Source organism: Panulirus ornatus, chromosome 1 (assembly GCF_036320965.1).
Source record: "Panulirus ornatus isolate Po-2019 chromosome 1, ASM3632096v1, whole genome shotgun sequence".
Classification (NCBI taxonomy): domain Eukaryota; kingdom Metazoa; phylum Arthropoda; class Malacostraca; order Decapoda; family Palinuridae; genus Panulirus; species Panulirus ornatus.
In genome coordinates this window covers 8,030,286-8,056,411 of record NC_092224.1, presented here as the reverse complement: position 1 = coordinate 8,056,411, position 26,126 = coordinate 8,030,286, and the positions used below count along the sequence as shown (strand labels likewise).

The 26,126-nt window shown below is 43.0% G+C and overlaps 1 pseudogene; it reads left to right on the top strand.

The window, feature by feature from the left end:
• LOC139754819 (uncharacterized) overlaps positions 1-26,126 on the top strand; it is a 539,145-nt pseudogene that overhangs the window by 47,324 nt on the left and 465,695 nt on the right.

Sequence of the window (26,126 nt, the reverse complement as noted above, 5' to 3'; positions counted from 1 at the left end):
AATCTTAAAGTTGTGTGTAGAGAAATTACTGGATATGCATGAGTAGTAGCAGACTGTTACAGGCCAGCTATTGTTCGCAAATGATCTGCTTTATCACGCCTTAACAGATGTGATTAGGGATGATGAAACCTCAAACGCTATTTGTCATACTTAAACATTTACTTACAATAGTTTTATGATGTGTTTGTACGTCGAAAGGTCCCAGTTTATAAAGTGACTTTCAATATGGAATTTCTGTCTGTTCAGAATGATCAGTTCTGAACAGTGTGCAGGTTGAGGGAGACTGGAGGTCACCGAGAATGCAACGGTTTAATACGGTAAAGGGGAGCAGCAAGAGGTGAGGGCAGGAGCATACAGTAATGAGAGTAAGAGGACAAGAAAGGAAGCATGGGAGGAGGCCTAGAGAGAGGGACTAGGGGTTGATTAAGTAATGAAGTGAGACGAAGAGTTAAGAAGTGCAAAGTGGAGCAAGGAAGAGGGTTAGAAAGAGAGATAAGGGGAGGTGTGGCAGAGGGGTGAAGAAAGACGTGCAAAAAATGGTTAAGGGACATGGGGACGGGGAAAGGAAGAGGTTCAGGTGGAGGAATCGGGAAGATGTGCCATGAAACGAGGAGCTGACGGTAGTGGAGGAAAGGAAGCGTTGAAAGGCTATGGCGGACGATGCAGAAACGATTTGCATTCTGAGGTAATACCTGTGGGAGGGTAAGAGATCTGGCCTTGAGGAGTGGAATGGGAGGGTCGGGGATAATAGACCTGGATACTGCTCCTCAGAGACTCTTCCAACTCACATGTGGTCGTTATTCCTCTGGCGTCTGCTCACAGGCATAAAGGAGACGAAGAGAACATTGCGTGGCTATTTCAGTACTTGTGCAAAGAGACGAATAGACTAATGATATACGAATATGAATACCTGAGATGGAAGGATTTTTGAGGTCTACTTAATAGTATTCAAAGTACATGGCAGTAGAGACTTGTTGACGACAGGATTTGGGAGTGAAATAACTGGAATAGCTGGTGAGGATTCAGGGGTTCAGTGTGTTTAGCCTCCATTGTGGAAGGACGTCACCCTAGTTATGATAGAAAAAGTATTTCACTTTGGTGTTGTTGATCGAGGAGTAGGAAGTGAGTGGCGTCACTGAGGACGTAATGTGTCCACATCAACGTGTTTCTTTCGCAGAGTTACTTCTTTGTCAACATTACGGTGCATCCAGGCGATTCAGGGCGAGACCTACTCATCATCACGCCTTACGTGATCCCTTCCTTGTTTCTGTAAAAGAAAGATGGCCACAATGTCGGTGATGCAATTCAACTTGTTAAAACTATTTTCAGTGCAGTTATGGCGGCAGCTTGTGTGAAAGATGTGTCGCCGACAGTCACGTAACGAAGAATTGATAAGCAGGAACCCCTTTCATGACACGTGAACTGTGGGTGGATGGCAGCAAACTTGCCACTCCCTCCCATGACGTTTCTCGTGCCAGACACCTCACACACGCCTACACCCTCCGTCATCTGGTAACACCATTTAGTGGGCTTTCTGTTACATTTCTAACCTTCATGGTTATTCAGCCTTCCCATATCTATACATCCACACCCTAACGCAATTTATACCTAATTTCACGTAAGAAATCTCATATGCACTCATCTGTGACTGTCTCTTACTTAATCTTTGAAAAATTGAGATAGAATTAATATACAATGTATTGGATGTGAAAGGTTGCGTAGACTCGCTGTCATTATGATCGACCCCGGGAGGCGGTGATGTGTACGTTAGGGTTTCAAAGCCCCACAGTTGCCGGGTGAGGTACGGTGGCACCGTGCTCCTCCTCAGCAGAATATCCCTGGCCTCTCCTCCATCACTGGAAATGTTGCACATGACCCCACACCAGCAGCACTGGCTCACTCCCGTCAGACCTTCCTCACCAACAGGGTTGTCTTCTTTCCGTCCCATCTATTTTTTTTCGCTAGCGGCATACTTCTTCCTCCCGTTCCAACTTCATCACCAGCAGCACTGTCTTCCCCATGTTACACATTCGTCACCAGTGTTCCCTTACCGTCTGAGGCCGCCACACCCACCCTCCCGGCACGCCAGAGGTTGTCATCCCTGGCCATCTTACGGTGCCACTTGCGCATCCCTGGCCATCTGGCTGTGGCACCGGTCCATCCCTGGCCACAGTGATCCTACCTGATGGTCAGAAACCTTCATTATGATGACTACGTCAGACGCAGTTATCTCTGTCCGTACGTACTTGCGTGTTTTCATTCCAGCACAGACATTGAATCGTGAACAAACAGAAGAAATAAAACCGGAGTTATCGTCGATGACCAGAGTAAACTGTATATTTCTTTTCATTACTTGCACCAGGAAGCCACTATATTGCCCGAGTGTCATGCCAAGAGTAGGAACTCTTCATAGGAACATAGTGAGTCCAAGTAGGTGTTATGACCATGTTCACAAGGAGTCTCATCTCTCTGTTTTTGTTTGTGTTGATGGATGATGAAGAAAATTGGCGAGGATTTGACAGAAACTTATTCCTGTGATTATTCCTAATGGTTACGTAGATTTAAAGTTCCTATGGTTATTCCTTATTGCTACATAGATATAAAGTTCGTAAATGTGTTTTTTTACGAAGGGTTATGAAGTGAGAGGAATTCAATCAAACTCCTTCACCAGTGAAATTCGAATCGTACCCCATAGTGTAAGGGACGAAAGCTCTACCGGTATGCTACCGAACACTTTAAGAGAGATGACCCATTCAGTTGCAACCGAACACCCGTTCGTCCTGCCACAGGGGGGTCACGGGAGGTCACTCCTGACGTCCAGCAACCACTGGTTACGTTACCAGGCTCACTGGCAAGTGCAGAGGACAGGGGATCAGGTACGTCCATTGCTTACGCGACGGATATACTAAATCTGCCAACAGGATTGGAACCAGTAACTGTGGAGTCTTCCTGTTATAGTGATAACAAGGTGCACATGAAATGAATGCAACAGTAATCTGAGGTCATAGATAGATGAGTGTGGGGTGGCAGAAGATGGGTGTGGGGTGGTGTAAGATGAGTGTGGGGTGGCAGAAGATGGGTGTGGGGTGGCGTAAGATGGGTGTGGGGTGGCGTAAGATGGGTGTGGGGTGGCAGATGGGTGTGGGGTGGCAGAGGATGGGTGTGGGGTGGCAGAAGATGAGCATTAGGTGGCAGAAGATGAATGTAGGGTGGCATGCAGTCTTTGCATAAATGCAAAGGAGGAGATTGATATGCTGTTCACTAATTAATGATGTTCACAATGGCTGGGATGGAGCTGTTCTTGTGGTGATCTCTACAACCATGGAGGGACTGGATGAGGTTGCGGTGCTGAACTGCTACTATGGAACGAGCGGTCTTAAGTGATGGGAGGCTCACGGTGACGAGTTTGCGTTGTTTGTGTGTCATCATGTGTATGCTTGTTTCGTTGTGTGTCTGCCTCTCTGTATGTACTTAGGTAACAATGTGTGCCAAGGATTATTTCTGTTGTTTCGAGAATCCGCATCCACAATGTAAGCCGAGTAAAGGCGAAGTATCAACTGCTAATGTACGACTTATGGAGACCGGATCCATGAGGACAGTACCCGAGGCTCACATCATTGAGTCAGCCAGCTTGCTTACAATTTTCTGGAGAAGAATGTTTCATTGATGCGAAAAGCAGATTTTATCTCTTGTATTCCATCATTCTGAACTATCATGACCCAGCCGGCCTGTGACCATGCAGGATTTCCCTCATGGTACCGTCTCCCTTACGCTCAGCCACTTACCTTTCTGTTTCTGTTTTGTCCCTGACTACCTCGTACCTTATCTGTCTCTGTCGTCACATTCTCTTTACCTCATTTATTTTTCTCTCTGTCTACCTCTGTACTTGCCTGTCTCTTCGTCTGTCTGCCTTTGGTTTTGCTTATTATCTCTTCCTCTGTCTATGTATTACTTAGTCGCGTTCGGTCTGTCTTCCTCTATCCTGTCTAGCATAGGATTTGTGAGCCTCTGTTTCCATTTACCTCTGAGTTAGCCTGTCTCTACTTCTGTCTCCTTCTTACCTCATGTACCTCTGCGTTTGACCACTTCTACCCTTCCTTAGTTCTGTTCTTGTCTGTCTCTATTTCTATCTTTGTTCACTCCACCTCCCTTCCTCCGCTCCTTTCCGCTGATATCTTTTGCTCCCGTCTGCTTGCCTGTGACCTTATCAATTCCTTCCCCATTTTGCTTACAGTTATGCTTCCCACACACTCACAACTCTGGTTTTGCGTAACTCAGGCTTCTCTTCTTTAACTCGCAACTCCCTTTTCTTCTACTCTACCTACATTTACCACTGCGTATGTATGTGTCTGCCATCATCTCCTTATGGCCCAGCCCACCCTGCACCTCTGCTCAATACACGAGTCATTATCTGCCCTTGGAAGCAGAGCGGTGCCCTTATCATGTTGCTGAGAGCCACCACCGCAACATTTTACAATAGAAGCGACGGCAGAGGAAATGAACATCACTGCACGGGTTAAAATGTATCTGTTCGGTTTTGCTGCATACCGGGAGAGGCTGTGGCAGTGACCAGGGTGTAAGGGGAGGCAGTGGCTAGGCAGTGACCAGAGACTTGGGGGAGGCAGTGGCTGGGCAGTGACCAGAGAGTTGGGGGAGGCAGTGGCTGGGTAGTGACCAGAGAGTTGGGGGAGGCAGTGGCTGGGTAGTGACCATAGAGTTGGGGGAGGCAGTGGCTGGGTGGTGACCAGAGAGCTGGGGGAGGCTGCAGCTGGGAAATGACCGGAGTGCTGGGTGAGGCAGCGGTTAGGCAGTGACCAGGGATGCTGGGAAGGCAGCGGCTGGGCAATGACCAGGGGTGTTGGGAGAGGCAATGGCTGGGCCAGAACCGGAAGAGGAACTGGGAAGTTGAGCAGGGAAGTGCCTCTCCTCAGGAAGTGCATTGTACTGCCACAAGAATGCGGTAAAAGATTGGGTATCTCTCGCGTGGCGGTACACACTAGACCTGTCACATGGCAATACCTCGTCCTGGGTAATCAGATAAACACGCTTTCTCTCTTTTTCTTTTTTGCAGTTTGTCTGTCTGTTTTTTTTTGTGTTTGTCTGTCTGCCCGTCTATTTGTTCTATCTGTCTGTCTGCCTGTCTGTTTGTCTGTCTCTTTGTCTGTCTGTCTGTCAGTCTGTCTGTCTGTCTGTCTATCTGTCTGTTTGTCTGTCTGTCTGTCTCTCTCTCTCTCTCTCTCTCTCTCTCTCTCTCTCTCTCTCTCTCTCTCTCTCTCTCTCTCTCTCTCTCTCTCATTGTCTGTCTGGAAGTTTCTCTCAGCCTGTCTCGTTCTCTCTTTTGAGATGCATCAGTCTGCCTGCGTCTCTGCTTTCCCCATTCTCTTTTAATGTCTCTCAAAGTCATTCTCTGTCCGTCTCTCTAAACGCATGTGTCTATTTGTCTGTCAGTCTTTCTCTCAATTTCTGTTTCTCTCTTTGACTCCCCTCCCTTTCTCTTGTCCTTCCCTTTCTCTCTCTCGTTTCTTTTTTTAACCTCTTTCGGCCTCGAACCGCGGTCACAGAGGTGAAGATATTTCCACATGATCTTATTCTCTTCCAGTGGCCATCCATTTCCAATATTCTGCAAGTTGCTTTGTATGAAGAGTGAGATTTTATTGAAGTGGGTCGATGTGCCGAGTGCAGCATCCTCTCTCGTGTTTCCTCAGCCAGTTTTTGTCAGTGTTTGCATGCTGTATATTCTTTTCTTTTATGAATGCATATGTATATATGTATATATATATATATATGTATATATATATATATATATATATATATATATATATATATATATATATATATATATATATATACACACACACATGTATATATATGATCACACTAGTCCGTAACGAAAGTTATGAAGGTGAAATCGCACTTAAGTAGTTCATACAATTTTATTTAACGTAATTTTTCTATCCATGTTGCACGACATGTTTAGTGAAGACAGTCCACCTCATCAGGTGCCAGTACTTAACAAAGTTATTTAAATCCCAACATCGCACTTGGTTCCCGCCGTGCAATGCCAATCTATCTAGGCCAAGCACTGTCTGATGTCTGGTCGGAACCCTTGTAAGGGAGAGTGATTAAGGAGGGTCAGGTGGCGGGGGTTGCTGGGTGTGTTGGGAACAACTTATTTTATGGAAATGGTGAAGAGTTTGTGGAGTTGTGTGCTAAAAAAAGGAACGGTGATTGGGAATATCTGGTTTAAAAAAAGGAATATACACAGGTGAAGGTTGGTCTGCGACATGTGTGTGTGTGTGATGTGATCATGACTGTGTGATCTCTTGATGGTTAGGGTATGAGAGAGGTAAATACAAAAGTCTTGGAGAGAGGGGCGAGTGTGCAGTCTGTGGGGGATGAAAGGGCCTTGGAAGCGAGTCAGTTGTTGTTTGCTGATGATACGACCTTGGTGGCAGATTCAAGTAGATTTGCAGAAGTTGGTGACTAAGTCTGGAAGAGTATGTGGAAGGAGGAAGTTGATAGTAAATGTGAATAAAAGCAATGTTCAATAGGGTGTGAGGTTGAATGGAAAGAAATTGGAGGAAGTAAAGTGTTTTAGATATCTAGGAGTGGACATGGCTGCGAATGGAACAACGGAAGCGGAAGTGAGTAATAGGGAGGATGAGGGAGCGAGGGTCTTAGGACCAATAAGGAATGTGTGAAAAGAGAGGTCGTTATCGGGAAGAGTGAAAACAGTTTTATAAAGTTATATCCAAACTTTCCCTTGATACCAAGAATCTTTTAGTTCTCCCTTTTAGTGATAATTTTACGTTACTTTCCAGGTTGCTCAAATCCTTTGATATAGATGTAACCTTCAGCAATAACAATACTATAAATAATATCTTAATTAAGAACTCACCAGAAAGTTCTGCTAGTTGTGTTTATAGAGTTCCATGTAAAAATTGTGATAAGTTTTATGTTGGGCACACTGGTAAGGATCTTTATATTAGGGTTAAGCAACATAGATATAGTATAAGAACAGGACAAGAATCAAATGCCTCGTTCACTGATGCTAAAAAATACGATAATTGTATCAACTAGAGTAATGCCAAGACAGTTTTTAACTCTAACTCCTTTACCATGAGAGATATCATTGATTCTTCTGTTATTGAATATACAGAGAATTGTAACATTCATATTTGTGAATGTCTATATAAATTGGATAGCTTTATAGTAGACAAAATTTGTAAACCTTTCCCTTTCTTGCCCACACAATATGAATTTTATGACAGGCATGTTGCCAGGCCCGAACGCTCCAATCCGAGCACTACCATCCGGTAACGCTTGTTTACCAATGGCTCCCCAACTACGTATTTATTTTGTATATGAACTTTAACTCATTCCTATATCTCCCGGAATGATGTGATCATTACCCGAAAATGCACTTGGGAACTTATCGTGTTTCATTTCCCTGTGGATATATATATATATTTTTTTTTTTTTTTTTTTGCTTTGTCGCTGTCTCCCGCGTTTGCGAGGTAGCGCAAGGAAACAGACGAAAGAAATGGCCCAACCCACCCCCATACACATGTATATACATACGTCCACACACGCAAATATACATACCTACACAGCTTTCCATGGTTTACCCCAGACGCTTCACATGCCTTGATTCAATCCACTGACAGCACGTCAACCCCGGTATACCACATCGCTCCAATTCACTCTATTCCTTGCCCTCCTTTCACCCTCCTGCATGTTCAGGCCCCGATCACACAAAATCTTTTTCACTCCATCTTTCCACCTCCAATTTGGTCTCCCTCTTCTCCTCGTTCCCTCCACCTCCGACACATATATCCTCTTGGTCAATCTTTCCTCACTCATTCTCTCCATGTGCCCAAACCATTTCAAAACACCCTCTTCTGCTCTCTCAACCACGCTCTTTTTATTTCCACACATCTCTCTTACCCTTACGTTACTTACTCGATCAAATCACCTCACACCACACATTGTCCTCAAACATCTCATTTCCAGCACATCCATCCTCCTGCGCACAACTCTATCCATAGCCCACGCCTCGCAACCATACAACATTGTTGGAACCACTATTCCTTCAAACATACCCATTTTTGCTTTCCGAGATAATGTTCTCGACTTCCACACATTCTTCAAGGCTCCCAGAATTTTCGCCCCCTCCCCCACCCTATGATCCACTTCCGCTTCCATGGTTCCATCCGCTGCCAGATCCACTCCCAGATATCTACAACACTTCACTTCCTCCAGTTTTTCTCCATTCAAACTCACCTCCCAATTGACTTGACCCTCAACCCTACTGTACCTAATAACCTTGCTCTTATTCACATTCACTCTTAACTTTCTTCTTTCACACACTTTACCAAACTCAGTCACCAGCTTCTGCAGTTTCTCACATGAATCAGCCACCAGCGCTGTATCATCAGCGAACAACAACTGACTCACTTCCCAAGCTCTCTCATCCCCAACAGACTTCATACTTGCCCCTCTTTCCAAAACTCTTGCATTCACCTCCCTAACAACCCCATCCATAAACAAATTAAACAACCATATATATATATATATATATATATATATATATATATATATATATATATATATATATATATATATATATATACATTTTATATTTATTTATTATACTTTGTCGCTGCCTCCGGCGTTCGCGAGGTAGCGCAAGGAAACAGACGAAAGAACGGCCCAACCCACCCACATACACATGTATATGCATATGCGTCCGCACATATACATACTTATACATTTCAACGTATACATATATATACATGCACAGACATATACATTATTCATTTATATTTTATTTATTTTGCTTTGTCGCTGTCTCCCGCGTTAGCGTTAGCGAGGTAGCGCAAGGAAACAGACGAAAGAATGGCCCAACCCGCCCACATACACATGTATATACATACACGTCCACACACGCAAATATACATACCTATACATCTCAATGTACACATATATATACACACACACACACAGACAGATACATATATACACATGTACATAATTCATACTGTCTGCCTTTATTTGTTCCCATCGCCACCTCGTCACACATGGAATAACAACCCCCTCCCCCCTCATGTGTGCGAGGTAACGCTAGGAAAGACACCAAAGGCCCCATTCGTTCACACTCAGTCTCTAGCTGTCATGTAAAAATGCACCGAAACCACAGCTCCCTTTCCATATCCAGGCCCCACACACTTTCCATGGTTTACCCCAGACGCTTCACATGCCCTGGTTCAATCCATTGATAGCACGTCGACCCCGGTATACCACATCGTTCCAATTCAGTCTATTCCTTGCACGTCTTTCACCCTTCTGCATGTTCAGGCCCCGATCACTCAAATTCTTTTTCACTCCATCTTTCCACCTCCAATTTGGTCTCCCACTTCTCCTCGTTCCCTCCCCCTCCGACACATATATCCTCTTGGTCAATCTTTCCCCACTCATTCTCTCCATGTGACCAAACCATTTCAAAACACCCTCTTCTGCTCTCTCAACCACACTCTTTATTTCCACACATCTCTCTCACCCTTATATTACTTACTCGATCAAACCACCTCACACCACATATTGTCCTCAAACATCTCATTTCCAGCACATCCACCCTCCTGCGCACAACTCTATCCATAGCCCACGCCTCGCAACCATACAACATTGTTGGAACCACTATTCCTTCAAACATACCCATTTTTGCTTTTCGAGATAATGTTCTCGCCTCCCAAACATTCTTCAAGGCTCCCAGAATTTTCGCCCCCTCCCCCACCGTATGATTCACTTCCGCTTCCATGGTTCCATCCGTTGCCATATCCACTCCCAGATATCTAAAATACTTCACTTCCTCCAATTTTTCTCCATTCAAACTCACCTCCCAGTTGACTTGACCCTCACCCCTACAGTACCTTGCTCTTATTCACATTTACTCACTGCTTTCTTTTTTCACACACTTTACTAGACTCAGTCACACACACACACACACACACACACACACACACATATATATGTATATATATATATATATATATATATATATATATATATATATATATATATAAAATATATATATATATATATATATATATATATATATATATATATATATATATATATATATATATATATATATATATATTGTTTTCCACACATTTTCGCCATTTCCCGCGTTAGCGAGATAGCGCCAAGAACAGAGGACTGAGCCTCAGAGGGAACATCCTCACCTGGCCCCCCTCTCTGTCCCCCTTCCCCCCCTGGAAAAGGTAAAACGGGAGGGGAGGATTTCTAGCCCCCCCGCTCCCTCCCCTTTTAGTCGCCTTTTACGACACGCAGGGGAGTATTCTTTCTCCCCTATCCCCAGGGATTATATATATATATATATATATATATATATATATATATATATATATATATATATATATATATATATACATATATAACATACAAACCTCCAACAGCCAGGATCGAACCCGGGACCCCTGTACAAGAGGCAGGCATGCTAACCGCTAGGCTAAGGGACTGTATAATAGGAAACAACTATTCGAAATACTAAGTACTCGAATACCCTTCGTCTCACAATGGTGAGCAACGGGGTCTATACCGGTTATTTCCGAACAGACGAAGGGTATTCGCCATTTGGTAAAACATGTTTACCAAATGGCGTCCTAGCTTCGTCTCTTCGATGTATATCAACTGACTGTTATATTCCTCTCTTGTGTCTCCCCTGATGATGTGATTATTACACGAAAGTGCACTTGGGAACTTTTCGTGTTTCATTTTCCCCGTGGACTCATAGGAATATCTTGATCACGCGCAAAATTGTGATCCTTTCCAATATATATATATATATATATATATATATATATATATATATATATATATATATATATATATATATGTATATATGTATACCTGGATATGGAGGAGTCTGTCTTCCTGTGATATTACTTTCTAAATGTTCGGACACATAAAGCAGGCAAGCGAAGTTTTTTCTCGAAAGCACAAGCTGGGGTGTCTGATACTGCGTGGCTGCAACCACCATGAATATATAGGAGAGGCAGATGCTATGTTTGATGAGAGAAACTGGAATATCCTGGATCTGAGCGAGAGTTGAAAGGTAAAGAGGAAGAGTTGTTTAGGCAGGTTTCAAGGCTGAGGGGGGGTGGGGGGTGTAGTGATGAGGGCGAAAAGAGGTGGAATTTTTGCTGAGGAAGGAAGAGTTGAATGAATGGTTAAGTATACATGGCACATATATAAGTGCACGGGGCACACATACAAGTGTACGTGGCACAGAGTAAGTAGACGTGGGTGAGTAGCGTTGGGGGTTTAGGGGTATTAGTAACTGTATTAATTGACAGGTATCAGATAAGACCTTGGTGGATACGAGAGGCGTGACTAGTTGAGTGTCCATTCGTTTCTTCTTAGAAACAAGTGAAAGTCTGGCCGTGGTTTTTGAGGAACGAATATGTGATAAGAGATGGAAACTATTCTGAAGGACAGCTGAATGAGTTAGATGTTAGGGAGGCAGATAGATATGTTTGTGACGGGATGGACGTAGAACAAATGGGATGGTTAAAGGAGAGGAAGCAGTGGAAGTCTTGCACTCAGAGAGCAAAAATGGGTATGTTTGATGGAATAGTGGTTCCAACAATGTTATAAGGTTGCGAGGCATGGGCTATAGATTGGGTTGTACACATGTACATAATGCCTTCATTCATTTCTGTCGCTACCCCGCCCCACAGGAAACAGCACCGCTACCCCTCCGTTCCAGCGAGGTAGCGCCAGGAAAACAGACAAAAAAGGCCTCATTAGTTCGCACTCATAGCTGTCATGTGTAATGCACCCGAAACCACAGATGGACGGCCAAATATCTGTTGTACAATTTATAGTATTTTGATAGCGATGACATATGCGTTCAATAGTAATAACATTATCATCAGTTAAGTCATAGTAAAGATGGTAATGAACAGAAGGGTTGGGTTAATAGAGGTAAAAAAGGGAAAAGAAGGAAAGATTGTAGGAAAGAATGAGATATGCAGATGGAAGTATATGTTGGTAGCATTATAGCAGTAAGGGACTCGCCTGTTATTGTAAAGCGTGAGGGTACATAATCATATAACTTTCATATAATATTTATCATAACCATTCTCCATATCATTAGTGTTTATATCATCATTACTGCTATCATCGTTGTTAAGGTCATAAATCTATTCTATTTCTTTTTCATTCTTATCAGCTGCTTATCTTTACGGTATACATTTACCTGCTCAAGATGAAGTAGAGTAGATGGGATCTGGTGATGTTATGTGCTACACAAATGTTACTGGAGTAGCAGACATCGAAGTCGAGCCGAAGTCTGGGAGGCGGTGGGGTAGGTCCACCTTGCTACTGTCGCTGAGCTTTACTGAGCTTTCTGAAGTACGTCATAATTGGCTCTTGATGTGGCGGCGTGACCTCTGAGGCGGCAGCCGACTAAGCTCATCCCAGATGTTGGTTCCTGATTGCTCAGTCTCAGGGTATATCCGTCCTCGTCTTTTGATTAGTGTTTGAGGTGTAACATGGTCGTTCTACCTCTTTGAAGACGACCATATTCACCCTTAGGTATGACGGCGTGAACCTCTGACTTGAGCCTTAAGGGTCAAGGCATCATACGACGTACTTAAGCGTCGCCCTGTTAGTGCTTAAGGGGTTAGATGCCGTACTCAATACGTCTCAGAATTTGGAGTCTTCGTTACCGTTGCTCTCTCTTGCCACAATCACTCCGTCTTCTCGACCACGACTTGTGGATCTTCGTGTTCATGAGGTAGTCTGAGGTCGACGTTTGGTGATGAGTTAGTCGTCAGTAGGGGGATTACCCTGGTGCGTTGCCAGATGACCCACGTGTGTTGGGCAGTCGTCATCTGAGCCATTCTCACTAGTGCTCCCTCGACTTATCGCACGTTTTCTTTTCCTCAGCAATCCTCCTCGATTTCCTCTACGCGTTCCGTGTTCTCTTACTCGAGATGACGTTATTATGTGGCTCATTATTTAACTCTTTTTCGTTCCCGCTCCTCTGGCAGCGACTTGTAATCAACTTGACTTTTTTATATGTATATCTTTCCCCATCTTGTCTCCTAGTTTTTTCTTTCTTTTTTTCAGTTTTCCACTTTTGCGCTGACAGCCTGTCGGATTCCCCCATTTTCTTTTAATATGGAAAAGTATTAGGTTATTATGGATGATGGCGTGTGGTGGTCGTCTTCCTCCGCCAGTCCTTCTCACCGGTGGTTTTCATTTTTGACATCAACGGTGTCTGGTGCTGCTGGCCTCATGCATATATGACAAGTTCAGCCGTGGAAGAAATACTGAAGAAGTTCAGTGCTGTGAATTCCATCAACTTAGAGTCTTAGACCTTTCTTTCATTTGCTGTTCTTGTAGTTTTCCGCATCGATGTTGTAAAAGCAGTATTGCTATAACCCTGACGAAGGCCTGGCTGAATACCAGTAACATCAGGGTAGAGATTAACGTCAGTATCACGGGTGTATTGTCTCACCGTAGGCAGCCATATTCCAGTTTCGTGTGTTCCAGTCACCTTGATCACAGCTGCTTTCCTCGTCCTGTTGTCTTCCCACGCGTCATCTCTCACCTGCTCTGCTCTGCCTCGTCCTTTGCCATAGTCTTTACTGTCATACAACAGCTTTTTGGATTTCTGTAAGCTTTCTGTAATCAAACATATCATCATTTCTTTTATTTCCTTCATCCACCATTCTTGTGCTACAAAAGTACTATTTCACATCTTTTTGAACAAGTACTTTGCTTGATATTATGTTGTGTGATTATTATTTGTGATCACTATTTGTTTGTTACGGGGAAAGAGATTTACACTCATGTTGTCACGTCTCTTGACGTTGCATATATGTAACGTGTCTTTACTACTATGTATGTATACCCCAAAACACACCCGAGACCATGCCAGGTGCCATTTTATCGACCAGTCCCCTCGGGAGGATAAACAGCTAGGTCGACTGTGGACCGGCTGCCAGGACCAGGATTCGAACCTCTGGATTTGACCCCTGGCGACCCGTGCACGCGTGACGGTCATTAGCGCTAACCGCTACTCCACGGAGGTCTGTATGTCAAACAAATATATACATACAACTGAATAACGTTAATTGGATTTAAACAGCCATCCGGCTGAAAATACACAGTTCATATGCTACAGATATTACAGAACTGGGAGGTCATGACTGTTGATAGTTAACTAATCATAAAAGAGCATAAGGTCAAGGTGGGCAGGATATTTCCACACTCAAGATAAGCACATGGGTGAGGTACATGTGGATAGACAGGATGGCAGGTATTCAGGGATGTTTACTGAGTAAACATTATGCATTATGAACTTGGCTGAACATCGAGTGATGAATTGCAGTAATGGACATACCACATAGCCTAGCTAACAGAAAACTGAACTGTTCTCCTGCAGAGTTGTGTACTGCCTCATGGATTGTTTTCATATCTGTCTGTGCGGAATATGAATGGAACAAGTCTATTTTGATGAATGGTGGTCCGTGGTGGAGGGGCGTCGAGGGGTGAGGAGGTCTCTGTGACGGAGTTGGGTCTGCAGTTTATTGTCAGACTGCCGCGTGTGAGCTGCCAGTGTTGGTCGTAGATGGTGGACAGGTTCAGCAAGATGAGGGCCTCTTGGTAGGTGGTGTAAGAAGGGCCCAGGGTGATTTGGCATTCCCTTTTCTATACTCTTTTAAGCTGATCCCTCTGTATCTCTCTGTGATCCCTCTGTGATCCCTCTGTGATCCCTCTGTGATCCCTCTGTGATTCCTCTGTGATCCCTCTGTGATCCCTCTGTGATCCCTCTGTGATCCCTCTGTGATCCCTCTGTGATCCCTCTGTGATCCCTCTGTGATTCCTATGTGATCTCTCTGTGATCCCTCTGGGATCCCTCTGTGATCCCTCTGTGATCCCTCTGTGACCCCTCTGTGACCCCTCTGTGATCCCTCTGTGATCCCTCTGTGCAGCTGTTAGTGAGGAGGGCCAAGTCGGGCAGGCGAAGGAGAGCTTAGGTAGAATGAAGATGGTGACGACATTCCTGATCTCAATTTGTGGACGGTTAGTAATTGCGGTGGGCGGTGAAGGTACAGACGTACTGTATGATCATGGCAGATTCGATGATAATACTGAGGTGACTTCACGTCTAAAGCGTCGTCTCTAGTGACGTCAAGAAGTTTGAAGTCTCTGACCACCCGGAGGATGTCAGGGTCTAGAGTGTGGTGTCAGGGGAATGGATGTTGTCCACATCCAGGTTGATGTGCATCTTGATGTTGTGGCTGGTCACGTCGCTGGACTTACTCCAGTCCTGAAGGTTATAGATGATGGGCTGAGGGGCACAGATAATGATGCCAAAGGTGGAGTCGTCCATGTACCTCTAGCGTTAGCTTACGTCCCTCAGGGGGTCACTGATAAGGAGGAGGAAGCAGAGCAGCCCCATCTCGGTGCCCTGTGGTACACTTCATGGTAGGAGTAGTGAGGTCGATGCGGCTCCGCTAAATTTGACGGTTTGATGTTGCTCAGTCAAGGAGTTCACCAGCCATGAGACGAGACGCTCTCTTAATTCCAGGTTGACGACTTTCTTTATGACAATGCTATGGTTTACCAAAGCCTCAGTAAAGTCTACGAAGGTGAGTGCCACCGTGGTCTTGCTCCTCTCCAAGTTGCGGAAAATGAATTCTAGGAGGCTGACGAGGCAGTGGGTGGTGAAGGAAGACTTCATGTTTCCATACTACTGAGGGTCTATTGAATCAACAGTGTTACCATAGGCCCAGTCAGACACAAAACTTTCACAAACTAGACCGTGGATTGGAGTGATTGCAACAGGTCGTATGGTAGTATTAAGAGACTCAAGGTTAGTGGATTTGGGTGGTGGAGTGACATATTCCAAGCAATGGGACGTTTAGATTAAGCATGAATTATGGTGGTTAGCGGTGCATCTAATGCCTTGTATAGTTTCACTGGAAGATTTATGGCTGTGGATGAGCGTACGTGTGTTAGTTAGATAAAGAACGATTTATTGAATCTAGGCAAACATTCGGATTTGTATAACCAGGGGGTCACAGTGGTAACTAGTTAATTGATCACAAAAGAGCTTAAGATCAAGGTAAGGCTGAATACTTCATACGCTTTTACAGGACAAATTTCATTCATTATACATTTAGTGGTGATTAGCTGGACATTACGAGATGGGAAGTTACATATTGGTTGAACTGCAATAGTATTGTGCTGATATACACTATGTATTTAATGGTGAACATTAAGTGACGTAAAGTTACATACTTAGTGAACTGCAATAATACAACGTTGACATGTATTATGTTTTTAATGTGAATGTTAAGTGATGAATATTTTCACGTTGTTTCCGTTGCAGTATTATAGAAGTTATAAACTAAGCCATTTGCTTGCTTAGCTGTGCATCTATTCATGGATTGTTTATGACTGTAAGTGTAGGACAATACTTACATCTACACGAGCACTGGTTGGTACAAAGTTATTGTGGTGACGGACGTCGGTCAGTTGAAGTTAGTTTTGGTGTGTGCTGCTGGTGCTGGGTCAAAACTTCAACTGTCGCTGTGGTCAGTTGGGTCACAACTTCAGCTGTCGCTGTGGTTAGTTGGGTCAACTTCAACGGTTGGAGGACCGAGGAATACGTCCGTGTCATGTTTTTCACTGAGACGACCGCAGCTCTGACATAGGCTTCACTACTTCACTGGTAAAAATATGTAATTCTTTACACTCTTTCACAACCAAGTTCATGGGAAGTAAACACTTTTGTGCGAAGATGGTAGGTGTATCCGGGCGTAATCAGAATATTAAGTTGGAGGGATGGGGGGAGAGAGAGAGAGAGAGAGAGAGAGAGAGAGAGAGAGAGAGAGAGAGAGAGAGAGAGAGAGAGAGAGAGAGAGAGAGAGATTGCAGGTCGGCATGTTAACCTGTTGGCGGCTTGTGAGCTCCACTGATTCGCGTCCTACCCAATCAAGGGTCGAACAAGTAGTGTAAATGAATATGTGAATAGATAGATAAAAAGATATTCAATTTTGACAGCCATTCGGCAAAAAAAAATTGCACAGTTGAGGTATTACAGATATTACAGAACGGAAAGATCATGATAGCTGCTGGTTTCCTAATAATACAAGAGCTTAAGATTAGGTGTAGGCTGGATATTTGCACTGTATGGTGAGCATCACTATTGGTGAGGTGTACATTTAGACAGCCAAGGTGGCAGTTATAGGTGGTATGCACCGTGAACTCGACTGAACATTAAGTGATGAACAGTTGTAGTAATCCAGCAGTTGACATAGCACAAAGCCTAGCTAACACAACTTAGCTGTTGACTTGCTTAGCTAAGCACTTGTTCATGGTTTCTTTATGAGGTTTACAATGGCAGGTGTGAGACTGTTCTAATATTTGTCTGTACGAACGTTGTTGATTGGAGCAAGTCTCTGGTGATGAACAGAGGTCCGTGGTGGAGAGGTGTTGAGGGAGGAGGGGTGTCAGCATTTTACCGCCAAACTGCCGTGTGAGTTGCAGATGTTGGTCGGAGAAGTGAAGGTTCAGTGAGGTGTGGGGGGGTCTTTTGGTCGGTGATGTAAGCAGGGCCCGGGATGGTTCTGCATGCCCTTTTCTCCACTCTTTTAATCTGGTTCCTCAGTGTTGCTGTTAGTGAGGAGGACCAGGCTGGGGAGGCGTAGGTGAAGATGGTATAGAGTCAGACATTACAGAGCTCAGTTGGTGCGACGCCTAGTATTTTCAGTCGGCGGAGGAGCTGTGTGTGTGTGTGTGTGTGTGTGTGTGTGTGTGCGTGACAGGTACAGTGACACTGATGTTATTGCTTTTCGATACCTAAACAAAGACCCTTTTTTTTTTTTTTTTCCTTCGATACCTAAACAAAAGACCCTTTTTTTTCCTTCTAATATGTCAAAAAAAAAAAAAAGAAATAGATAAATAAATAAATCACAAGCCAGTGGTGTTTGCCTGACTCATAACACTGGATATTATTGGAACCCCAATAGAGTTTGTGTTGTCGCTTACCCTTTCCGAAAACCGACCTACATAAACAGGATGTGACGCTTAGAGGAAAATATTGATTTCTGCCTCAAGAACCTTAAACTTGTTCACGTTCAGTGTTCACAGGTAACAGATGAACTGAGATACAAAACAGTTCAGGAGCTATTTTTCAAACACTGTTTTACTGCGAGATCGGATTTAAAGGTGAGCAGCGGGGTGCACTTCCAAGTGCCATTGGCCTTTTATTATGTATCTGAGAAACGGAGGCACTGACGTAGCTGTCAGGTGGAGGGAGGAAGTAGTTGAGGTAAGGCCACAACGCGTCGTCGTCAGGGATCGGTCAGATTCTCGTGCATGTTTGGCACAGGAAGAAATTATCATCAGACGCAATCGTCTCTCAAAAGAATGCACTACGAGGAACCTTTTTGGAAAAGATTAGAGGAAGTCTACTCAGAAAGGTAAATGCAAGAGGTAAACTGTTGTAAGATTATCTAAATGATTAAGGCACTTGTATCATATGATGCGTCTTCATTTCCGAGTAGCGCACTCTCTCTCTCTCTCTCTCTCTCTCTCTCTCTCTCTCTCTCTCTCTCTCTCTCTCTCTCTCTCTCTCTCTCTCTCTCTCCTCTCTCCTCTCTCCCTCTCTCTGTAATCTTTCTCTTCTCCCCTCCTCTGGCAGCATGCAAGGGTGGGGAATATGATGTGTCACTTGTTTCTGACTGTGACACGGGAACTAACACGGGAGCATATGGGTGTATCAAGTGTCACAGTACATGACCCAGGTACTAGCGGGCAGCATGAAGGTCTGTGGTAGGATATGTGGTGTGTCTGGGGTTCGCTGCTCGAGGCTGAGGGGCTGGACACTGAGCAACATGAGGAACCTGGAGATGGTTCGGCTTGCAATGGAATCTAGTAGAAGCGGGGCTGAAGAAGGCCTCCTGGGTCCAGCGTCAACCCAAGCTGAAGGTTAAAGCTGAATTCACGCTGTAGCGTAACTAAGCCTTAACTTCATTTTCTCGTGAACAAGTTTTAGAGTGGGTGAGTATGAACAATCATTTAATTCGGTATGATCTCCAATAATGTAACGACCATTGTCGCTAAATCATTTTTTCTACAGCTGATTTTGATAGTTATCCTTCCTAACTTTTAGTGTCTATTTTGATTACATTTATACATATACATCAAAGAATATTATCTGATCCTTTTTCCTGGGATCAGGCAAACATGTGACGAATGTCATACCTATGTCAGTCTCACTGAGAACAACCGCCTGCTCTCATTGTCGACTAGGCTATCGTATTGGCTGTCAACATACGCTAGCTAGGACCTCTGTTATTCTCTGGCTGTCAACATACTCCATCTGTTGACAATACACTGTATTTGAGTGGTCAAGGTGACCTTTTCCCACTAATAGTTGACTTCTTCCTGTTGCACGACCTATGATCGTTCTTGAGCCTATGATATCTAAATCTAATCATCAAGATGATCGAATTTAATGAAAATAGCACAAAATAATCGTCACTGATCTTATCTAAGCCAATCTCGCCAATCATTTTTGCGTATTCCAATAACGTATAATCAGCACCATGGGTGAAGATGTAGTGTATCGTAGATATCGACTGCGGTCTTTTTAAAAGCAATTTCCAAAACATATATCGGGGTTATGAAAAAAGAATCCACTCATTTTGCTCGATTATGTTCCCAAGCTGGCTTGAGCAACGGACGTTGCCTGAAGATGTGGATACATAGCATTAGATTACTCCCGTCAGTTTAGCCCATGCTTGCTACTTGCGGATAATGCTCACAGGGTCAATATGTTTGCCCTAACTATGAGCATTACGTTCAGAAATAAGAGCAACAATTGTTATACGCTGCTTTTCCGTGCGACGTACGCTCTTTCCTTTGTCTGTCATCACTGCGTTTGTTCTCATCGAAGACCACAGAGCAAAGATAGGAAAACTCAAATTATGGCTGATGTATGAAAAACTGGGACCTATGGTGAACTAAAACAGGAACGAACACACGCGAGACCGCTGCACATAGAGATGGCGCTAGCAGTCTGTTTGTTTATGCGCTACTTTCCAAATGTTCAAAGTCGTGATTGATAATCATTATCAGCCATGGCAGGAGTCACAAGAAAGTCGCACTTTCATGCATTATTTGTAGGAAAAGAAATAATACAGACTCGTCTTTCACAGGTTCCCCGAAGATGAGAAACAATGAGAGTGTTCGTTGATCCAAAATATATTGTGACTGAAACGCTTCATCCGGTGTTCCTTGCCATCCGATATTGTTATAACCTTTGCATTGGCGTGATGTTCATCTTCATGTCTGTTATTTTCAAACGTGCTTTCAATTTGCCATAGTTGTGAGGAGGATAAGAGAATAACTTGATGGTGGTTGGTTGTTTGGACTTGTGGCCTATCAACTGCCAGGGTCATTAAGGCTGTCAACGTAAGTTACATCCATCAAACTGAAAAATCTTTAATACCTTCTTCAGGTGTTAACGATAATTGTAAGACCACATACACTCTCCCTTTGCATGTGGCCCATGTTAGCTTGATTGTCTTCACTATCATATCAAATATCTAGATATCTTTAATTCGTTGAATGTTGTATTTGCAATCTTGCATGTTATCTCTTTGAGTGTCTTCCGTAGTTTAAATTCAAAGAGTAGAGCCAATAGTTTAATCTTGCATATTGTCTGATACTTTAAATGCTACTATACTAGTTTGTGATGTAAGAAATAATCTGAAATTGTTATTTACAGAGTAGCAAATTGTTTAAACGTTACATTTACACACAGCTGTACTTATTGACTGGTATGTGTATTTAAACATAAAAAGTCAATTCCAAGCACATTATCTCTTGTTCTCATCATTATATCAACGCCAGTTGAAAATAATGTGGCCTCTGTGCCACATGGAGCGTTAATATGATTAGCCTTTTGGATCTTATGAAAAGATATTCACATCATCTGTCCTATCCACCCATCTCTCTCTCTCTCTCTCTCTCTCTCTCTCTCTCTCTCTCTCTCTCTCTCTCTCTCTCTCTCTCTCTCTCTCGTGATGATTTTCAAGTTCTGCCATCAGCTTACCTTAAAAAATCAGCAGGTATTCACAAAAACAAGAGAAGGAAGATTTCAAGACTAGTGAAAGAATAAAACATTCGATAGAGAACAAGCAAAACTATCTAAAGAGTATACTCAGCCCCTTCAATATTATTAGGATCAATGCATTTGAATAAAACATCCTTAGAATTATTCAGAAAGCACCCTATAAACATCAGTACTAGAAACAGTTTAAGTGTGTGTGTGTATATATATATTCCTATAAATATATATATATATATATATGTATATATATATATATATATATATATATATATATATATATATATATATATATATATATATATGATACAGCGCTGGTGGCTGATTCATGTGAGAAACTGCAGAAGCTGGTGACTGAGTTTGGTAAAGTGTGTGAAAGAAGAAAGTTAAGAGTAAATGTGAATAAGAGCAAGGTTATTAGGTACAGTAGGGTTGAGGGTCAAGTCAATTGGGAGGTGAGTTTGAATGGAGAAAAACTGGAGGAAGTGAAGTGTTTTAGATATCTGGGAGTGGATCTGGCATCGGATGGAACCATGGAAGCGGAAGTGGATCATAGGGTGGGGGAGGGGGCGAAAATTCTGGGAGCCTTGAAGAATGTGTGGAAGTCGAGAACATTATCTCGGAAAGCAAAAATGGGTATGTTTGAAGGAATAGTGGTTCCAACAATGTTGTATGGTTGCGAGGCATGGGCTATGGATAGAGTTGTGCGCAGGAGGATGGATGTGCTGGAAATGAGATGTTTGAGGACAATGTGTGGTGTGAGGTGGTTTGATCGAGTAAGTAACGTAAGGGTAAGAGAGATGTGTGGAAATAAAAAGAGCGTGGTTGAGAGAGCAGAAGAGGGTGTTTTGAAATGGTTTGGGCACATGGAGAGAATGAGTGAGGAAAGATTGACCAAGAGGATATATGTGTCGGAGGTGGAGGGAACGAGGAGAAGAGGGAGACCAAATTGGAGGTGGAAAGATGGAGTGAAAAAGATTTTGTGTGATCGGGGCCTGAACATGCAGGAGGGTGAAAGGAGGGCAAGGAATAGAGTGAATTGGAGCGATGTGGTATACCGGGGTTGACGTGCTGTCAGTGGATTGAATCAAGGGCATGTGAAGCGTCTGGGGTAAACCATGGAAAGCTGTGTAGGTATGTATATTTGCGTGTGTGGACGTATGTATATACATGTGTATGGGGGTGGGTTGGGCCATTTCTTTCGTCTGTTTCCTTGCGCTACCTCGCAAACGCGGGAGACAGCGACAAAGCAAAAAAAAAAAAAAAAAAAAAATATATATATATATATATATATATATATATATATATATATCTACTCATATACACATTTATATACTTACATATAAGTAATAGGGATGGTTTGATAAAAATTGAATTTGGCGGGTCGGTTGCAATCTTGGGGATAGCGTGTCGGAAGGGTTGGCATACTTGTGGGCGACGCGTATAAACAAACATGTGATGGAGCGTCCTTAGAAATGTCGCCGTAAGTGAAGCAGGTATGTGTTTGTATCGCGGGGAAAAGGTGAATATTATGTGCAAACAAGTGTAGATCCTTGTGACGTTAGCTGGGAGTATAGGCAGTAAGGGCATTGTCTCAGTTTGAACAGGAAATCTTGCGCGTTTAGGCCTAATGGCGTGAGCCAAAGGTTTGGTGCAGCGGCGGTGAGGGAATAGGTAATGTGAGGGAGATTGGCACCCGTCGAGTAGTCCCTAAAGTAGCTAAAGTGAGGCCCAGCTACCCTTGCTAGAAGATAAGGAACTCAGGCTCGTTGTGGAGGTCAGCAACTAATTAAAAACAACCTGATTCCCGGAAGGTTGTTCAGTGTCCAGATTGAAGAGAGACTATTACTGCATGGCTTGTCCACGAGGATGACAATCGTAGCTGTGATAACAAACAGGTGAAACAGCTTTAGTTTGTGAGATGGTTCCCGCATTTCCGTGGTCTGATCATTATCACCTTAAACTAATTTTCTTTTAAGAGCCATTAAAGACTAGTGATTGTTGTGTTTATACAGTATAAGTGACTTGAAAATTGTAACCACTGCAGACTGAGTGCGGTCAGGTCGACCAATATCGTTAGTCGGTGGTTGGTGGTTGTATATTGTTTTATGATAAGGTATTAAGGCGAATGTTTTCATGTGTATCCGCTAGAGCATTAACTGTGGTGAGTGGAAATAGGAATTTTGCGCTGTTGTGTAATGGATAAGTGCAGTCGAAATTCTGTTGAAATGTTACTTAGGGATTAGCACCGGGCATTCTACCTGTAAAGGTGGTGGCGATTTCACCTCATTACACATACAGTTATGTTTAATGAAACATAAAAAGAGGAATGAAATACATGTTGATTATATTTTAAAAGCCGAAAAGTTGAGTTTATGGCTATGATCGCCTAGTCTGCACTTGCAGGGCTACCAACCTCTCCGAATTGAGGATTGGTTGTGGTGTCGTCCCGATATCAGTTGAGGCTCGCCCATCACACAACACAGTCGTTTGAAGATGACACATTGCCTTGTTTTGTCGGCTTCAAACAAATGACGAAGTGAGTAGGGCTGCCCCTTGGTAGGGCTGTCCCGGTATTTAAGATTTGACATAAAAAAGCCAAAAAGTTTGCGTTTCTGCACTTAATCACACTAATTCATGAGTTTCAGTTCTCTTCCACTATAGCAAAGCCTTGTCAGGACCCATTAATCGTCTCTTTGAATTCATTAGTATTATTTTTTGAACTTTTACTACAGTTTCTTAAATTTCTGTATGCTATCCAAGTTCACATTTTCGTCATTCCCTTTATTCCTTTCATCTACTGCTCTTATAACTATGAAAGAACTTTACATATTTCTAAAAAGTTTCTTGTTTGATTTCATGTTATGGCCTTTTTATGTTCTGTTCTTGTACTGTTCAAAGAATAGTTGACAATAGATGCTATCAAAACAGTTTGAAAGCATGAAGTTCGTGATCAGGTCACTCGTGGCTCTTCTCTTTTCTATGGTGGAAAGATTCATAATCTCTAACCTTTTCCTGTAACTCAGCTCTCTTACTTTTGGTGCCATCTTTGTTGTCATCTAGACTTTATTGGGTCTTCGTACTTTTTAAAGAACGGTGATGAAGCTTAAAAACAATATTCTAACGTTGGTCTGATATACAGTGTGAACACCTTACGTGATATTGCCCTATATATGTCCATGAATGCGATGTGGAACTTGGCGACAAGATAGGAATGATTTAATGTCCTAAGTCTCTCTGACACAGATTCCGGCTGCACATTTCTTGCTGTAATGTGTGTGTGTGTTTCTGTATTTTACGAATGTGTTCTAGTCAAGATATAAGTGTATCTTCAGTGTTAGACGGTATATATAAGATATGTGCCTGAAATAGTCAAGATATAAGTGTATCTTCAGTGTTAGACAGTATATATAAGATATGTGCCTGAAATCATTGAAGTGTCAACCTGATGATGGACCACCATTTCAACATCTGCACCTGCCAGAGCTCACCGATACACTTCCCCTCCTCAGTGCCGAGCGCCAGCGACCACTATGGCCGCCAGGTGTTCGTTTGTGCGGACGAGAACTTGGCTGACGCAGATCCTCCTCCTCCTGCTCCTCTTCGCGGTGTCCATGTGGTGTACTTACTCCTCAGCCGCCATCCTCCAGCCGATCCTCAGCGATGGTGAGTACCAATCACTTTACAATGATCCAGTGGTTAGGCTCCATGATGTTTATTTTTTTTTTTCTTTTCCCGCTCCTCTGGTTTGTCCTTCTCTACTTAGTCATCTTTTACGATCTGCGTTCTTTCATCGATGTTAGAGTATCTTGGTCGAGGCGGAATGTGGCGGGATTTTAATTCACTCTGTTCTTCCCCAAGTGAAGTTGACTTTTCAGATCGTAAACTGAAAACTCGTCTTGTAATCTCGCCATAATAAGATATCCTCATATTTTGCTTTCGACAACCCTGAGGGTAAAATAAAGAGCCTCAGTTTATCCAGCGACATAAGTGCCTAAAAGGAAAGTTTGAAGAACAAAATATAAAAGAAATTAAGGGTCAGACAAAGGAAGTTAGTTATCAAGCTTGCCCCCGGGCTGTGGAAATTTGAACTCCCATAACTTTAAGCGAGGATCGAGGTCGGAGACTCTATTCTTTTGTGACTTTGACCAAGAAAGCAACGGTGAAGTTGAGAGCGATAGGATAATATTTAATGAACGTGCTGAGGAAACATACTTGCCATAGATGTTAATGATGGAATTGTTCGACTGCCATTTGTTGAGAAGTACTAGGATAAAACACCTTCGTTTTGGGTATGCTTGAACAATCGTCTGTGTTGTAACAAGCAGGAATTTGGAAAAGGTTGTAGACGGGAAGCAAAAGTGTTTTGGCGGGACATGGCATACGGCTCGTCATATAGTTTTTTCAGAGCGTCTGACCAGAGGATTAGAATATCTCAGTGGACGTAGTACACCCTAAAAATGATATAAGTGACTGCGGTAAGCGTCAGTCCGTAATGCATGTATTTCTTTAAGTCTGGAGGTATGTGTATCTAAGGATATGAGAATGCATTTATTTGTTTGTATATGTTTGTATGAGCTTATATAATCCCCATATATGTTTGTATATGTTTGTATGAGCTTATATAATCCCCCATATATGTTTGTATATGTTTGTATGAGCTTATATAATCCCCCATATATGTTTGATATGTTTGTATAACAATGTATTTTATGATGTATAAGGAGAGTAAACATGTACCGGTACGTGATAAGTGGACGTCGTTGGAGGTGATGGAGTATGGTTTGCCACACTACGGTTTTCCTTTAGCCTACTAGGCAGGTTCCTCACCACAGCTTGTGTGTTGCCTCTGTGGATGTTACATATCTCACATATGCTCCTGTCTTCACCATGTTCCACATGGTGTTTTCCCTGAGCTTGGATCTCTGATTCCCTTTTGTTCTTT